This window comes from Danio rerio, chromosome 15 (assembly GCF_049306965.1).
Source record: "Danio rerio strain Tuebingen ecotype United States chromosome 15, GRCz12tu, whole genome shotgun sequence".
In the NCBI taxonomy this organism is placed as follows: domain Eukaryota; kingdom Metazoa; phylum Chordata; class Actinopteri; order Cypriniformes; family Danionidae; genus Danio; species Danio rerio.
Window position 1 is genome coordinate 3,410,781 of NC_133190.1, and position 18,128 is coordinate 3,428,908.

General features: G+C 36.9%; 1 protein-coding gene and 1 long non-coding RNA gene across 4 annotated transcripts in view; both read left to right on the plus strand.

The window, feature by feature from the left end:
- The window catches only part of foxo1a (forkhead box O1 a), a 93,798-nt gene that overhangs the window by 44,515 nt on the left and 31,155 nt on the right, over positions 1-18,128 (plus strand). The gene's annotated exons all lie outside the window — the stretch shown is intronic.
- LOC141377989 (uncharacterized) lies at positions 10,365-11,841 on the plus strand. The gene is made up of 2 exons (XR_012391227.1): positions 10,365-11,111; positions 11,167-11,841. It is a non-coding gene; the product is annotated as an uncharacterized lncRNA (long non-coding RNA).

Here is an 18,128-nt window from a genome sequence, read left to right on the forward strand (position 1 = left end):
CTGATTCTGCAGTGTGGTATAGGACGCAGTGATAAAGTCCTAAAGTACTTGATTTGAAGTCCTTGATTTGTGGATACGTGCTCCTGTCTACATTTCTGGAGACCGCAAATTATGCACCCAGAGGTATGTCTGGCTCCATTTTGTCTCTAAAACGAACACTATGGGGCAGAATGGCGCCGATGATGGCTTCTGTTCCTTTTCACGCAATTGTGACCGATTACCTATGAATGGACGGCTGGTGTTGCCAGTTTTCCCAGTGGCTGGCCGTTGACCAAAACGACGGGGTTTGAGTCTGGTGAAGAATGGTTCTAGAAACCAACAACAACAAAAAATAAATCATTAAATACACAACAGGCACAAAACTTGGTGAAATCATGTTGCCCCGATGGCGTTTCTTTTTCTAGATTGTCTTTGAAAACACTATCGGTTGGGTTTAGGGAAGGGGGTGGACCATGATTGTAATGATGCAATAATGACATTTTTAATGTAACGTACGCAACACTGATTCTGCAGTGAATGAGTCACAGTGATAGAGTCCTAAAGTAAAAGAAGTATGTCCTTGATGAACTGCTGATGGCCTGAAGTTGAGAAGTCTTGCTTTGAGTCACTCATGTCATTCACGTCCACACTGGTCACACATTTCAACTTATGATATTGAATTATATCATTCTTGCTGAGGTTACTGCCAATTTACTCCTCTGCTTTTGCATCAGAATGCTAGTCATTTCAGCGGAAAGATGGGTATTTTAGGGAAATCCGTGAAAATGATGTCTCTTCTAGGAAACATGAAGACGATTGGTCAGGAGCCCCATCACATAACAGCAAATTGGATTGAGAAGTTGCACACTGAGAGCTCTGTCTCACACAATTCAGTCAGTACGAGCTGACGCCACCACACAACACACACACATACACACTCTTATGAGTCATGAGTGTGTAATCAGAGTGGCGTGTTTTTGAGAGAATATAGGGTCAAGAGTGATGATTATTATTTATTAATTCCGGTTTTTTTGATGGACAATGCGATTAATAATGCAAAGAAAAGTACAATGTGCCAGAATCTGCAATCGCCAAGCTTCAAAATACATATAAACTTACTACATCTCAGTTCAAGCAAACTCTGCAAGCGCTGTGACTTTAATTAATGTTTAATAAAAAAAAGCAACACAGAAGCATAGAGATCAACAGTGTATGTTTGTTTAGTGTATGTTTAGTGTTGTTGAATTTTTGTCATTTCAATATTAATTTCATGTATTATTGTTTTTATTTTACACTTCAATTTTTTGTGTAATGATAATAATAATAAAAAATAATATTAATAATAAACAGCAAGGGCGACGCAGTGGCGCAGTAGGTAGTGCTGTCGCCTCACAGCAAGATGGTCACTGGGTCGCTGGTTCAAGCCACGGCTGAGTTGCCGTTTCTGTGTGGAGTTTGCATGTTCTCCCTGCATTCGCGTGGGTTTCCTCTGGGTGCTCCAGTTTTCCCCACAGTCCAAAGACATGCGGTACAGGTGAATTGGGTTGGCTAAATTGTCCGTAGTGTATGTGTGTGTGTGTGAATGTGTGTGTGGATGTTTCCCAGAGATGAGTTGTGGCTGAAAGGGCATCGCTGCGTAAAAAACATGCTGGATAAGTTGGCGGTTCATTCCGCTGTGGCGACCCCGGATTAATAAAGGGACTAAGCAGACAAGAAAATGAATGAATAAATAATTTTAAAACCACAATAATAATAATAATTATAATACTACTACTACTACTAATAATAATAATAATGATAATAAACGAAAATAAAAATAATATTAATAATAAATAATAATAATAAACAGCAATAATAATTCACAACCACAATAATAATAAGAATAAAAATAATAATAATAATAATAAACAGCTTCAATAATAATAATAATAATGAAGAACAATAATAAAAATAAACAATAATAATAATAAACAACAACAATAGTAATAATGAAAATATTAATATGATTAATAATAATAATATGATTAATAATAATAATGAACAAATAATAATAATAATAAAAACAACCACAATATAATAATGATGATGATGATAATGATAATAATAAACGAAAAATAATAAAAGTAATTATAATAATAAACAATGATAATAATATTAATATTAAATAGTACTAAATAATAATAGTAACAATAATAATAAACAACGTTAATAATAATAATAATAATAATAAACAATGGTAATAATAATAATGCTGTAATGTATTACTTCAAGTGTTATTGTAAAAGCAATGGATATTTATACATTATATCAGTTTAAATAGTTAAAAACTAATAATAATATAATAGTATATATTTTCACATAGTCATTATTAATACAACAACAACAATATTAACAGTAAATTCTAAGATAATAATAATAAAAATTATCATTCTTTAAAATTTGTTGTTGAAGATAATATATATATATATATATATATATATATATATATATATATATATATATATATATATATATATATATATAAAAATAAAAGTCGATTAACAAAATATTATTTTTTTAAATTGCTAAATATTTTTATCATAGTCATTATTAAGTATTAATACAACAACTAATTCTAATTTATTATTAATAATAATAATAATTATTGTTATTTATATTTTAAGGTTGTTGATCATGATGAAGAAACTCCACACACATACACACTCCAGTGGACAGACCGAAGCACAAGGCTCACGCTTCTTCATTTCATGCTGCTTTTCTTCAGAGCTGCAGCATGTGTTCAGGGATTTCCTCTTGAACTGTCACATTTCCTCCACTGCCTTTCCCTGGCAACACACCCTGCGGTTGCCAGGTACGAGAGGACTCTATGACCACTGTCATTTCCGCCCCTGTGGACGCTTCTTAATGAAAGCAGATATGTAAATACAGCAGGACGCCATATTTCCCCGTCCGCCCCTTCCTTAAGAGCTTCACTATTGACTCTCAGAAGTAGGCCAGTGTGTATTGCTGTGATTGTGTCCTGTTGGCCAAGATAGCTTATCAAAGTGCAAACAGAGGAAATCAACACGACGCAACTGTCTCATGCAGACATTAACACTGGGACGCGTATTGAAGGAGAGCTATTATGCGAAAATCACTTTTTAAAGGAGATTAAACCCAGTTGTGCGGCAATAGTGTGTGAATATAGCCAGCCTCGAATGGTGAACATTAATTCATTTAGTTTTTTATAAAAACACTTGTTTTATAAGACTTTTGGGTGAACTATCCCTTTAAGAATATTGTGGCTGAAGCCGACAAAGAATGAAGCAGTGGCGCAGTAGGTAGTGCTGTCGCCTCACAGCAAGAAGATCGCTGGTTCGAACCTCAGCTCAGTTGGTGTTTCTGTGTGGAGTTTGCATGTTCTCCCTACGTTCGTGTGGGTTTCCTCCGGGTGCTCCGGTTTCCCCCACAGTCCAAAGACATGCGGTACAGGTGAATTGGGTAGGCTAAATTGTCTGTAGTGTGTGTGGATGTTTCCCAGATATGGGTTGCGGCTGGAAGGGCCTCCGCTGCGTAAAAACTTGCTGGATAATTTGGCGGTTCATTCCGCTGTGGTGACCCCGGATTAATAAAGGAACTAAGCCGACAAGAAAATGAATGAATGAATGAATGAATGAAGCCGACAAAGGGACGTCATCACAGAAAGACCCAACAGAGGCTCATTGTGGACACGTACCCCTGTCTACATTTCTGGAGAGCACAAATTATGTACCTAGAAGAACGTCTGGCTCCGTTTCGTCTGTAAAACAAACTCTATAGGGCAATATGGCGCCGCGGACGGCTTCTGTTCATTTTTGCGCAAGCGTTGACCTCTTATGAGCAGACAGATTTTCTGTTGTTTTCACAGTAGCTCGCAGTATACAACGATGGACATGAAATGCAGAGCGGAGTTGACCGCGACGACTGGGTGTGAGTCCAATGATGAACGATTCCAGAAACTAGTTATAACAAAAGCTAAAGAAAAATTTAATTAAATAAACAACTGGCTTAATACTTGGTGAAATCACATGGCTTTACTTTTTCTAGATTTCCATTGAAAACACTATCGGTTGGGTTTAGGGAAGGGGGTGGGTGTTCAGCTGGTCAATCAACAGCAAGTTGGCCTGGTCGGCTGAAGTGTATATTGTGGCCTCTGGTGGATATACGTGAGAAGAGGATGTGCGAGAAAAATTTGAGATCTTCAAAAAGTGTAAACAGCGGCCTCTGGTGGATTCGCAAAAACAAAAACTGCTAGCAGACGTACCTCCGGCTTTGTATTTTGCTGTCCGCAGAAATGTAGTGCCTGAGTTGCAATGACCACCACTCCAAACGCAGAAGCAAATGGTCAGAATTGGATTGAAGATTACGGACGGTCAGAGTATCTTTTGGCAATTGGATTTTCATTTTAGAAACCAATATTAAAAAACGTTTTTTTAAATTTTCGTTTTAAAATTAAAAAACAAAAAATTGAAATTCAATGCATTTTTCGATTTTGATTTTTGAATTTGAAACGAAAATCAAAAAACGGCTTGCTTTTTTATGGTGAAAAATGGAAAAGCAAAATTTACAAATTATTAGATTTTTATTTTTTATTTAGAATAACAAAACATAAAATCACCAGAAAACAAACTTTTATTTTCAGTGCATTAACTTGCACAGATGATTTGTTATCCTAAAGAATAACGACGTGCGCTAGCATGATAAACAGTGCAATTTTTGATTACACTTACTTTAAGCAACACAGGCTCTGTACTGTCTGGCAACACCGAAAATAAGTAGAAATATAAGTCAAATAGTATTAATTTATTCTGAAATCAGACGCTAAATCAGTTTCCGAGCATTACCGAGCATGATCTCTATTCAGAGCCCACACCGAAGTCTCATGTTCAGCTATTGACAGGCTGTATTGAGTTCAGCTGGAGTCCAGTATTTCATCTCCCCGGAGTGGAATCCGAAACAGAGAGAGAGGCAGCCCAGAGGCCTGGCGGGAGCTCAGCCGGAGCTGCTTCTGATTTTGGGAAACATTGTGATCCCGTGAGTCAGGCGGCCCCACAGACACACACACACATTCAGGCCAGAGTCAGTCATTCAGTCACGCAGGACTTTTACTGTCCTCCTCTGGAAGCCTTTGAACGCTGCAGAAAAACAGCAGCTATCTTTAGAGGAACACTCTGGGGTATTTACGGCTCTTCTTGAATCAACAGCTCGGTTCTTCACTATGCAAATAATCACTTGGACTGCAGAGTTAGACTTGAATACTTCACATTTTTTGGTCTTCAGCTCTTTGGCACATTTGTTGTTTTTATGGAAAGTGCATTACTTTGAGGTATATTATTATTATTATTTGTATCATTTTATTATTAACAACAACAGCATTATAATAATAATAATAATAATAATTATTATTATTATTATTATTATTATTTTATTATTAACAACAACAACAACATTATTATTTTTATTTATAACATGATTATTATTATTATTATTATTATTATTATTAATAACATCACCAACAACATTATTATTATTTAGTAATATTATTAATAACAACAGCAACATTATTATTATTATTATTATTATTATTATTATTAACATCAACAACAACAACATTATTTTTATTATTAATAAAAACATAATTTTTATTGTTGTTATTAATATTATTATTATTATTATTATTATTATTATTAACAACTACATTATTGTTTATTATTACTTTTTATTATTATCAAAAAATTATTATTATTATTATTCCTGTTATTATTATTACTATTACTATTATTATTGCTATTATTAATTACAACACCCTTATTATTATTATTATCATTATGATGATGATTATTATTATTATTATATTAATAACAACAGCAAAAACATTATTATTATTGTTTTTATTATTAACAACAGCAACAACAACATTATCATTATTAAAAACACCAAAATTGTTATTTTTATTATATTTATTATTTTTTACAATAATATTATTATTATTAATAATGATAATGAAATCAGCACCAACATTATTATTATCTATTATTATTAATAACAACAGAAACATTATTATTATTATTATCATTAATAATAATAACAACAACAAGAGCAGCAACATTATTACTATTATTAGGATTACTATTATTATTGTGTTATTATTAACAACAGCAACATTATTATTATTATTATTATTATTATTAATAGAGAAGATTTTTCAACAAATGTGTAATCATAATGAAGCACATTATAATAACTAATCTCTAATAAATAATCAGCACATAATCACTTCGACAGATTCAGGCTTCAGGCTGCAGATTCAGGCTTGACTACTCCACATTTTTTATCAACTCTCAGTTGTTGTTTTCATTGAAAGTTCATTACTTTTAAGTTACATGCAAGAGTACGAACTCATATCTTATCTAAAGGTACAGGATGTCCTATTTTACTTTAACTAATCTATATGGTAGAAGTCATCTTGAACATGGATTTTTTTTAAGTTTTATTTTTTTGGATGCCACAGACCCCAAATATATATATATTTTTTTTAGGAAGGGCAACAAATAATAATAATAATAATAATAATAATAATAATAATAATACATTTATAACTAATAAATGTACAATAATAAATACTATTTATTATTAATAATAATATTATTATTAGATTTTTCAACATATTTTTCAACATAATAGTTTTAATAACTAATGTCTGATAAATAGGTTCTATTGTCTTTTGCATGAAGATAGTTCATAATATTTTACTAGACATTTTTGCAAGGTATGCTAGTATTCAGATTAATTTTTAGTTGATTTGAAAAAAAGATATAAAATAGTATAATTTAATTCTGAAATAGTATTTATTTAGTTGTTTATTTCAATAAGTAATAAAACATTTACAGTAACATTCATTTTTGTTGCTTTAACAAAACACCTACCGAAACCATTTCCAAATATCCATTGACGACGCATCGATAGATTACCATCGAACGCCTTGATTGCACATTAATAGTGCAGTTGTCCTGTAAACATCCAATCCTGCTCTTTAATTATCACATGAGGAGATTTAAATCTGCCCTTATTGCTGAGCTTCAGCGCGGCACTGACCGAATTCACAGGAAGTGTGCGGCAGGAAGTGGCGAGCACAGTGTGTCTGCATACTGCAAATCTAAGAGGAGATTGCTTCCTTGTTCACTCTGAACACCTGTGAGTCTGTGAATGAGGACGGAGCATGTTTACATGCACGCCAACACACTGATAACTCACGGTTTACATGGGAACCAATAACCCAGCAATGCAAGCAAACCACGTTTACAAAACCAAACTAATTAATCAGCTTCCAGATAGAGACGCGGAGATGTAAAAATATCGCATACCTATTTCCCTTATATCGATGTTCATGTTAAATAAACCATATCAAGACATGTTGCCTATTATTAGCATTTTTAATATACAGTTGAAGTCAGAATTATTATGTTATTATGTTCCTGCAAATTTGACTTATTTTGACCAATAGGCTTTAAGTATTGTACGGAATACACACACGAGTAATTCATTCATTCATACATTATTTTCCTTCAGCTTAGTTCCTTTAGTCATCAGGGGTCTCCACAACAGAATGAACCGCCAACTTATCCAACATATGTTTTACACAGCGGACGCCTTTACAGCTGCAACCCAGTAATGGGAAACTCACATACACTCTCATTCACAAACACACTCATACACTACGGCCAATTTAGTTAACAACATTTTAGATTCATTTTCAATGGACAGATACATAGATGTATTAGTTGCAAAAATTGTAAAGCAGTTTGACGATTTAGATGCTTTTTATTGGATGTTACGTCATTCGATGCGACTACGAATGGCTTTACGGAAAGCTTACGACCTACTAACTAGGGTTTGCCCTAAGAACAGGTAGTGCACATGAACAGAGAACAAATTTAGTTACAAACTAGCTAGTAGTAACTAAGCCCCTAATGTGGACTTCATGTTCCAGTTTAATGCTGCGTTCACACCAGATGTGCAACGCGCGTCAAGCGCGAGTGATTTACATGTTAAGTCAATGCAAACGCGCGAATAGACATCCTGCGGCGCGATACGCTCGAATGGCACGAATGGCGGTTTGCGAATACCGCGGGGCGAATTGAGCGTTTTGCGCGTTTGACGCACTTTACGAGAGTTTTGCGCGAATCTCTCGAGTTCGAAAATCTGAACTTTAGCAAACATTCGCGCCGCGTTAACCAATGAGAAGCTTGCTCTTGTGAGGGCGTGGTTGTGACGTAGAACCTGTTGATGGTGTACCGGGGGAAATCCTCCTAGCGACACCGACAACAAGTCATCAAACTGGGCTTGGCTCAGTCAGAAGCACCTCTGAAAGCCTCCGTCAGCCAGGTTTAGTTTCTGGAGGAGTTTATGAGCTCACAGAGCTGGATGCACCTCTGAAAGGATGTAGTGGACTCAGACACGACCCTAAACGTATCGACACTGTTTTACAGCCTACATAAAGCACATAAACACTGTTATTTTCTTCATAAAATCCATGTTAGCCATTTAGCTATGAGGCTAGAGTAACCGGGCAGACAGAAGCCCTGCCCATCACGCGAATCTGCGTCTGTTCTGAAGTGAATTTGACACGCGAATGAAGCGAGTCAACTCAAATCTGCACGCGGCAATTTACGCGTCAATTGCACGATTTATCCGCGCGTTCCGCGTCTGGTGTGAACACAGCATAAGACAGAACTTAAGAACAGCTGGTGCAACCCTACCACGATCACACCGGTGTGATCAGCCTTGGCTAGTCCCTGAAGCGTACAATAGGGTTGTTGTTGCTTACCGCGTCGGAATCTCCACACTTTCTTCCTTCTACATCATTAAACCGCAGAGAAGCACCACATTGTCGACAGTTTAGTGATGTAGAGAACGGAATGCCTCAATAAATCCGATCTGCCTGTTTACATGAGTCGCAGTGTCGCATATTCGATTTACATCTGATTTATTTCCACATATGAAGGAGGCCTGAAACCCATCTCTGAATATCCGAATGCATGCATTTTTTTTTAAGTTTACGCGGTCATATGTAACGGAGGCCAGCTAGTAAGTGCTGTGCAGGTAAACCTCACTCCTCTGACCTCTAAAGGTGCTCTAGCGACAGACGCTAGAGGCCATGGTCTTTAGCCTCCTTGTTAGAGCAACCGACTCCCATGCGGAAGGTTACCGGTTCAATCCCAGCTTGGAGCGGGTTGGGTGGTGTAGGACCGTCGGGGTTACATTGGTGCCGTGACCCGGATGGGAGTGAGGTTCAGGGGAGTGAGTGTAACGGAGGCCAGCTAGTAAGTGCTGTGCAGGTAAACCTCACTCCTCTGACCTCTAAAAGTGCTCTAGCTACAGATGCTACAGGCCATGGTCTTTCACCTCCTTGTTAGAGGAACCGACTCCCATGCGGAAGGTTGCCGGTTCGATACCAGCTCGGAGTGGGGTGTGTGGCGTAGGACCGGCGGGGTTACACATAGAACAGATTCGATCTGTGTCACATATAAGCAAAAAATCGGAATTGGGTCAAATTTACCTGGCAGTGTAAACGGGGCCTCAAAGTGAATAGAAGCGAATGAGACCTGAAGTCTTGAGCCAAAAGGATTCAAATGGCTGTGTCCGCTCGTACGCAGAGAATAAGGTGAATAGGCTTTACTATATTTAAAGAGTCAGCATCAACCACTGCTGTATTATTGGTTTTTGTGACTAAATAGTTTTCATACCAACCACAAGAAAAAGACACCTGTTCCTCTTCTTAGCCCTTGAAAGCTCGATGGTATGTCCCGGAATGAAAAGGTTTTTCAGGAAGTCACAACAGTAGATGTGGCACAGTGAAAACCTTTCAGTTTGACTTTACTGCAGCAGTAAATCAGTGTGTGTTTCTGTGTTGAGTGCAGCCATATAGTGCTGTGGGCATCTACTCTGTGCCAGGCTCTCTTGATTATATAGAGCATTGGCATGAGCTGCTGTGCAGGTTTGTCTGGGGAGAGCACAATCAAAAGGCAAACAGCTGAACGGTAATTTTAACACTGACGGGACTTGGCACGGATATTGTTTTTGAGTTTCCAGTCTTGCTGCCAGATCAGGGAATTCCCTTATGAAGGCGGTTGCATAAGAAGCGCAACTGTCAATCGATTCATGATTTGAATCAAATTAATGCCCTGATATGATGAGTAATTATTCAAATGATTAACTAATATGCTTGTTTAATAACGCCTGCTGAAAAGGTACGTACTGTTGACATGTTTTAGCCTGCATTTTAGACCACTAAAAAGAGTAATGTTAATTAATTTAATAAATAATTAAAAAAATATTATCATAGTAAATATTAAAATAATAAAAATAATATTATTGTAATGTAATAAACAATAATAATTAGAACTAGAAAAGTTGGTAGACAAACTTTATGGTGGCTTGAGAAAGCCGAGCCTGAAAGTTTGACGTAGTTTTAAAGTTTAAATAATTGAAGTAGTTTTTAAAACAGTCAGCATAGATAAGTACACATGTTTCTAGCTAAGGCGTTGCTAGGGTGTTCTGAGTGGTTACTAAGGCGTTGCTAGGCAGTTGCTTGGGTGTTTTAGGTGGTTGCTAAGGTGTTCTGATTGGTTGCTAGGTGGTTGCTAAGATGTTTTATTTGGTTACTAAGGTGTTGCTTAGCGGTTACTAGGGTGTTTTAGGTGGTTGCTAAGGCACAGCTAGGTGGTTGCTAGATTGTTCTGAATGGTTGCTAGGTGGTTGCTAAGGTGTTCTGAATGGTTGCTAGGTAGTTGCTAAGGTGTTGCAAGGTGGTTGATAATATGTTCTAGGCCTTTGCTAAGGTGTTGATCGGCATGCTTGATAAGTGGTTGCTAGGCAGTTGCTAAGGTGTTTCTAGGTGGTTGCTAAGGTGTTGCTAGGCGGTTACTAGGGTGTTCTGAGTGGCTGCTAGGCAGTTGCTAAGGTGTTGCTAGGTGGTTGCTAGGGTGTTCTGAGTGGTTGCTAAGGTGTTACTTGACAGTTGCTAAGGTTTTGAAAGGTGTTTGCTAAGGTATAGCTAGGTGGTTGCCATGGTGTTCTGAGTGGGTGCTAAGCAGTTGCTAAGGTGTTGCTAGGTGGTTGGTAGGGTGTTCTGAGTGGTTGCTAAGCCGGTTGCTAAGGTGTTGCTAGGTGGTTGCTAAGGCATTGCTAGGCGGTTGCTAAGGTGTTGCTAGGCAGTTGCTAAGCTGTTGCTAGGTGGTTGCTAGAGTGTTCTGAGCGGTTGTTAGTGGTTGCTAAGGTTTTATTAGGCAGTTGATATGGTGTTCGGAGTGGTTGGTAAGAGGTTGCTAACATAAATTAGCATGTTTCTAGTATGAATTAGCATTATGTAGCATGTTTCTAGTATAAACTAGCATGAATTTAGTATGAATTAGTATGTTACAAGTATGTTTATAGTATGAATTAGCATGTTGCTAGTATGATTAGTATGTTAATTAGGATGTTTTGGTATGGATTAGTATATGTAAAGTCAATGGCAGTTTTTTTTACAATTGAAGTCTATGGGACAGTGCCGTAAGTGGTTGCTAGGGTGTGCCTAAAAGTTTTAAGCTCATCAGTTATTTGCAGATTTGGCTGAGTTAAAAGAGTGTTCATTTTCTTTTAGCTTAGTCCCTTATTATAGCTTAGTACACTACAACCAATTTAGTTTATTCAATTGACCTATACTGCATGTGTTTGGACTATTTCAACTTAATGTGTGTCAAACTAATTTTATCCTGTCCAAAGGCTGTTGGGAACCGAAAAAAAAAACGAAAAAAAAAAAACACATGGATTTGTAATGTTTTTACTAGACTGAATTACAGAGGAGCACAGTGTTGCGCATACTCAAAAAGTAAGCACTTACACCATAACAAAAACAGTCATCAACCAGTGTAATGTCTAGTCAGAAGCATAAACAACTTCAACCAAATATGAAAGTCTATAAGCCACCACAAAGTGACAGTATTTGTGAAAGCGTAGCACTTCTAATTAGCATATTAGCGGTTACGAGAGACATGACACCTCCTGAAAAAAAGCATGAGCTAATTTTATGTAATGACTGTTATCTTTGAGTAGTTTGTAAAGCATTTAGTTTGAAAGGTTATATCTGTTGGATGTTTAATATAGAAGGCTTTTTACATGGAGTTTCCCTGAAAATGTCTTTGTTTATTGTTATGTAATCTACTGTTGTTTAAGGATTTCTAGCCATGCTAACACCTTGATATGTTTGGTTTGGGTAATATAATAGCTTTTATAAAGTCATCTCTAATAACTGATTTCTTGTATCTTTGCCATGATGACAGCTCATAATATTTGACTAGTTGTTTTTCAAGACTCTAGTATTCACCTTAAAGTGACATTTAAAGGCTAGGTTAATTAGGCTAATTAGGCAAGTCATTTTGTAACAATGGTTTGATCAATTGAAACTAAGTCAACCCTGGCTCATTCTGAAAACGTAGTCTCGTGTACGTTTCTGGAGACTGTGAAACACGTCCCGGGAGGTACAAATTTTGCAGTTTTAGTTCTCGCGAATCCACGAGAGGCCTTGTGTACACTTTTCGTATCTCAAATGTCTCTCGCGAGTGCCGTTCGCACCTGCGCTGTTCTCACGTAAACCCACCAGAGGGCGCTGTGGAATGACCGTCTGTCTGACTGACTGAATGATTGACTGTGCGACCGACCAATCGACTGACCCACCCTCTTGCCTAAACCCAACCAATTTTACAGATTGACCCGCCCACCGGCTTACTTCCCTAAACCCAACCAACAATTTACAAAAGTCATCCAGAAAAGGAAAAGCCCTTGTCTGATTTTTACCACGTTTTCAGATTCTCACCTTGTTATGAACTCGTTTACTTTTTTTTTTTTTGGATTCTGTTTTTGGTTTCTGATTTCTGGAACTGCTCTTTCCCATACTCAAACCCGGTTGTCGTCGAGGTCAGCTCCTCTCTGCATCTCAAGTCCGCCGAGCTAACTGGACAAACTGGTTGTGGCGGGAAAGCCATCCACTCGGAGGTAAGCGCGAAAAGGAACGGCGTCATACCGCCCCGTAGCGTTTTCTTAAAAAAATAAATGCAGCCTTACATACCTCCGGCTACATAATTTCTGGTCTCCAGAAACGTCCACAGAACGACATTTTCAGACTGAGCCTGGGTTGAACTAAATATTGCTTTAGAGGGCTAATAAAATTCACCTTACAATGATTTAAAAAAATACAAAAACTCATTTTATTTAGTCAACATTAACAGGATTATATATAATGAGGACTGTATCTAAACAGATATAGAAGGCTTTTACACAGAATTCCCCTGAAAATACCTTTGTTTATAGTTATGAAATGTTACTGTCATTTGAGAATGTGCTAGCGATGCTAATGCTTCGAATTGTTTAGTTTGGTTTGCATAATAGCTTTAATAACTTGTTTCTAATAACTGATCTCTTTTATCTTTGCCATGATGACAGCACACAATATTTGACTAGATATTCTTCAAGATACTAGTATTCAGCTTATGCCTAGTTCAGACTGCGTGTTTTTAGCCCTGATTTTGGCTCGCCGACAGATTTTGTGAAATCGCAGACAAATGCTTGAAATCACAGGCAAATCGCTGCTCGTGCACGTGAGTGACAATCACACAGTATGAACGATCAAAGACGCGATCTGAGAGAGTCGCCGATGAGTCGCCGATGCCTGTGAGATATTTGGCGTGCTGAATATCTGGAGCTGTCGGCGATTCAAATCATGCCGTGTGAATTGAGTTTTGACTAAAAATAACATCAGCGATCGCCCACAGCCAATGAGAGAGCAGCTTTCACTTGTGTGCGCGTGTGTGTATACCTGCTGCTGGCCAGCGGGTGGCTGGGGTAGAAGTTAAAAGTGCTCTTCCTCGTTTTTTTTGGACCCACGAAATGGAGGAAAAACTAGTGGAGGTTTGACAGTACTCAGGAGCAACCGTGTTTGTTTGACGTTTCATACAGAAAGAAATTAGTTTATTATTAATGTTGAGGAGAAATGGCTAATTCCCTTTAAACCCAGGTGAGCGAATATGTACATTTTCTACCCCATTAAAGGCTTCTTTCTCATTATGTAGTTAATAACAAAAGATATACGACGTGTTTTTGGCTGTGAGACGTAGTTTGGACGAAGTTGTCAGCGATTCTTCCTATAGTAAAGTCATGCAATGTGAAAGTCCCTGTCGCCGATCCATCTTGCAGTGTAAACAAAGCAGCGACGAAACGCTAGCGCAGATAATCATGCAGTGTGAAAACATCTGTGACACGACTACTTTGAAAATCATGCAGTCTGAACTCGGCACTAGAATGACATTTAAAGGCTTAATTAGTAACTAGGCAAGTTAGGGTAATTAGGCAAGTCATTGTATAATAATGTTGTATTCTGTAGACAATTGACACAAAATGGTGCTTAAGGGGGCTAATAAAATCGACCTTAAAAAAAATAATAAACTGCTTTTATTCTAGCTGAAATCAAACAAATAAGACTTTCTCCAGAAGAAAAAATATTGTAGGAAATACTGTGAAAATTCCTTGCTCTGTTAATCATTAATGGCATTATATATATATATATATATATATATATATATATATATATATATATATATATATATATATATATACATATACATATACATAAGGACAAAATCTAAACTTTAATACAGAAGGTTTTTTGCATGGAATTCCCCTGAAAAATGCCTTTGTTTGTCATTATGTAAAGCTACTGTCATTTAAGGCATGTGTTAGCAATGCTAGCGCTTCGATAGGTTTGGTTTGGTTTCCACCTGATGGCTTGAGTTGGCTATAGTTAGTACGTGTGAGAGCTGCTGAGCTGGTGATGAGCTAATGACAGGTCTGTCTGTCTCCTGCTAACCACACACACACACATTCTTGACGTCTGTCAGCAAAAAAAGCTGCGCTGCCTACACCAGACATGACCCAACACGAGGCCCAGACTCTCAACCAATGCATAATTAGACCCTCGTTTTTTTTATTTGTTTTGTTTTGTTTTTGCTGGACGTCGTCTTTGGAAGTGGACTTTTTTGCAGAAAACACAACGGAGTCAAGGCAACAATTTTTTTTTTACATAGCTTTAAATGTCCCAAAAAACTCAAAATTAGAATAAAACCCAAAATTGTTTGTAGATGTTTGTATTAGTATTGTTATTCTTTTAAAATGTCTATAAGCTAGTGCGCACCAAAACAGTCAAAAAAATTGCGTTTAGAAGATATAAAGCATGTATAAACATGTAAAGCTTGCAATTTGTCATTTCGGCCTAAATGAATCAACGGTTTTATTCAACATAGGCTCATTCTAAAAATGTAGCCCTATATACCTTTCTGAAGATCGCAAATTATGTAGCCAGAAGTATGTATGGCTGTATTTCGTATTTAAAATGAACAGTACAGGGCGGTATGACGCCATTCCTTTATGAGTTGACCAATCACCTCCGCGTGGACTGCTTACCCGCTGTTACAAGTTTGTCCAGCAGCTTGCCATGTATGTTTGCAGACTTGAGATGCAGAGAGGAGTTGACCATGACAACAGGGTTGGAGTTTGGCAAAGAACGGTTCCAGAAAGCGGGTAAAACAAAAAACTAAAAATAATACTATGAAACGGGTCAATCTGTGCTTTTGAAAACACTATTGGTTGGCAGGGTTTCCGCAGAGTCTTAAAAATCCCAAAATCTCAGTTTTAGGCCTTAAAAAGTCTTAAGTTAACTGAAATATTGTGTTGTAGGTCTTAAATCTTTTTTAAACAAGTCTTAATTTTTCTTTGTTCATGTATTGCTACCCAATCTGGCCAAAACCCATACAACCACCAACAATCCTCTCAATAAAACTTTAAACTTTTTATTTAAAAAGGTCATTTTAACTCTATTTATCCATACAATAACATTTGTTTAAAAGTGCTCCATGTTTTTACTGCTAACGACACCGACCTGGACAGATTGTTGTGGATATGTTTAGTTCATTAGAGTTTTTAAAACTTTTTAAACATTTGTTAATTTTTTTTTTTTTTTAAAGAAAGTTTATGTCGAAAAAAAAAATGGATACAAGTACAGCTTGCTTGTTTTTACACAATATTTAAAATAATTTGATACGAAATATCTAAAATATTAAAATTTTTATTATTAGTTTATTACTGTATAATTAAATGTATTAAATTCAAATATATGTTTTTGATAGGGCGAATAAAAATGTTTTTCATCTGGGCTATTTGAAAAATTCCTTATCCTTTATGAGCCTAACATTCATTCCTAATGGTCCTAAAAATGTCTTTAAAAGTCTTAACTTGGTGAAACCTGCAGAAACCCTGGGTTGGGTTTAGAGAAGGAGGAGGGTGGGTCAGTCAGTCAGTCAGTCAGCCGACAGCGGCCTCTAGTGGAGTTATGAGAGAACAGCAGGCACGAATGGCACTCGTGAGAGAAATCAAAAAGCGTACACAGCGGCCCCTGCTGGATTCGCGAAAACAAAAACTGCAAAAAACGTAGCTCCTGGAACGTATTTGGCGCTCTCCAGAAATGTATAAAGAGGTACGTTTTCAGAATGAGCCTGGGTTGGTTTTATTCACGTCAGCTTATACTCCAGTTTCTCATCAAATCTTCTGACCAATCAAACGCTCTCGAGTGTCTGACATGCCGTATCTGACGCTGCTCATTTGCTTTTTAATTGATGCGCTTGAGCTCAACCACTGTCACTGGCAGAGCGATGATAAAACAAAACACTACTAGCTGTTTTTAAAAAGGGGAGGAGCTACACCATGTTCCACCCTCTCTTTGTGTTTCGGGATGAGATTACGTCAAACATCAAATAAAAATGCATATTTCAAAGCACTTCATGGGACCTTTAACTAATTTTAATAAATCAATCAACTTGAAAATGCATCTTTGGATGTATTTCTTTTCTTTGAATATAAAGTAAGATTAAAAATTAAGATTATCACTTAAAAAAATAACAAAATAAAAAAGCCAACATTTACAGAATGAATAGTATAACAGAATTTTTTAGTGATTTTAAAACCGTGACATTTCCAAAACGACAGTAAACCTTGAACCGGTTATCCTCCCTTGCCTAGTGCAGAAGTGTGTTCATTTCGATCTTTTTGCAGCCTCCGTCACCACACTCGACTGCGAGACACTGCTTTGACAGCCTGTGGGAAGATGAACACACAATTTTTTCTGTCTTTCTGACGTCTGGATCTTAAGTGCAGGCTAGAGATCGTCTTTGTGTCTTGCATTATGAGTCACACCAGCGTTCTCGCCGTCATCTTTTCTTGGGGGTTTTTCTGCTTTACAGAGAACAAGACGACATTTGTGACACTTTAGTTCTGCTTTAGACGTCGATCCTTGCTTTTGTTGTGTCATCACAATGCAACCTGACTGCATTTTCACAAAGCGGCTAAAACATGATGCATTGTGGTGTTTCCAACTTAAGTGTGTTACTCCTTTATGAAAAGGATTTGATTGAAGTGGTGTGGATTAACAAATTTCTTAGGAATGGATACTATATACAGTTGAAACCAGAAGTTTACATACACTGTTTAAAAAGCCACATAACCATTAAAAAAAAAAAAAAAAAGGCAGATGTTAATGTGGCTAAAGTTTTTCTCTTTTAGGTAAGTTAGGATTATCAAATTTGTTTCTGTTATACTTAATAGCAGAATAATGAGAGAGATATTTTTTTAGAAATTGTTATAATTTTTCTTGAAAGTCCAGTTTACATACAAGATTATTCTGCCGCTGAAAAAGCTCAGATGATGATGTCAAGGTTTTGGAAGTTTCTGATTGGCTAATTGACAACATTTGAGTTAATTGGAGGCACAACTGTAGAATAGTATTTAAGGAAAACCTCAAACACACTGCTTCCTTGTGTGACAACATCAACAAAGCCAGAATCAATAACAAAGCCAGATAACAATTTACCAAATTACACTGGGAAAAAGACTAAATTCTCTCACATGGCATCATGGTATAGTGCAGCATGCATGGGATGCACACTTCAGAATCTCGTCGGAAGTAGTAAGTCATCCTGGTACTTTTCACGTACTGATTTTCGAACTCTAAGAACAATGGCGTAGCGCAAAATGCGGAGGCCCTCCTG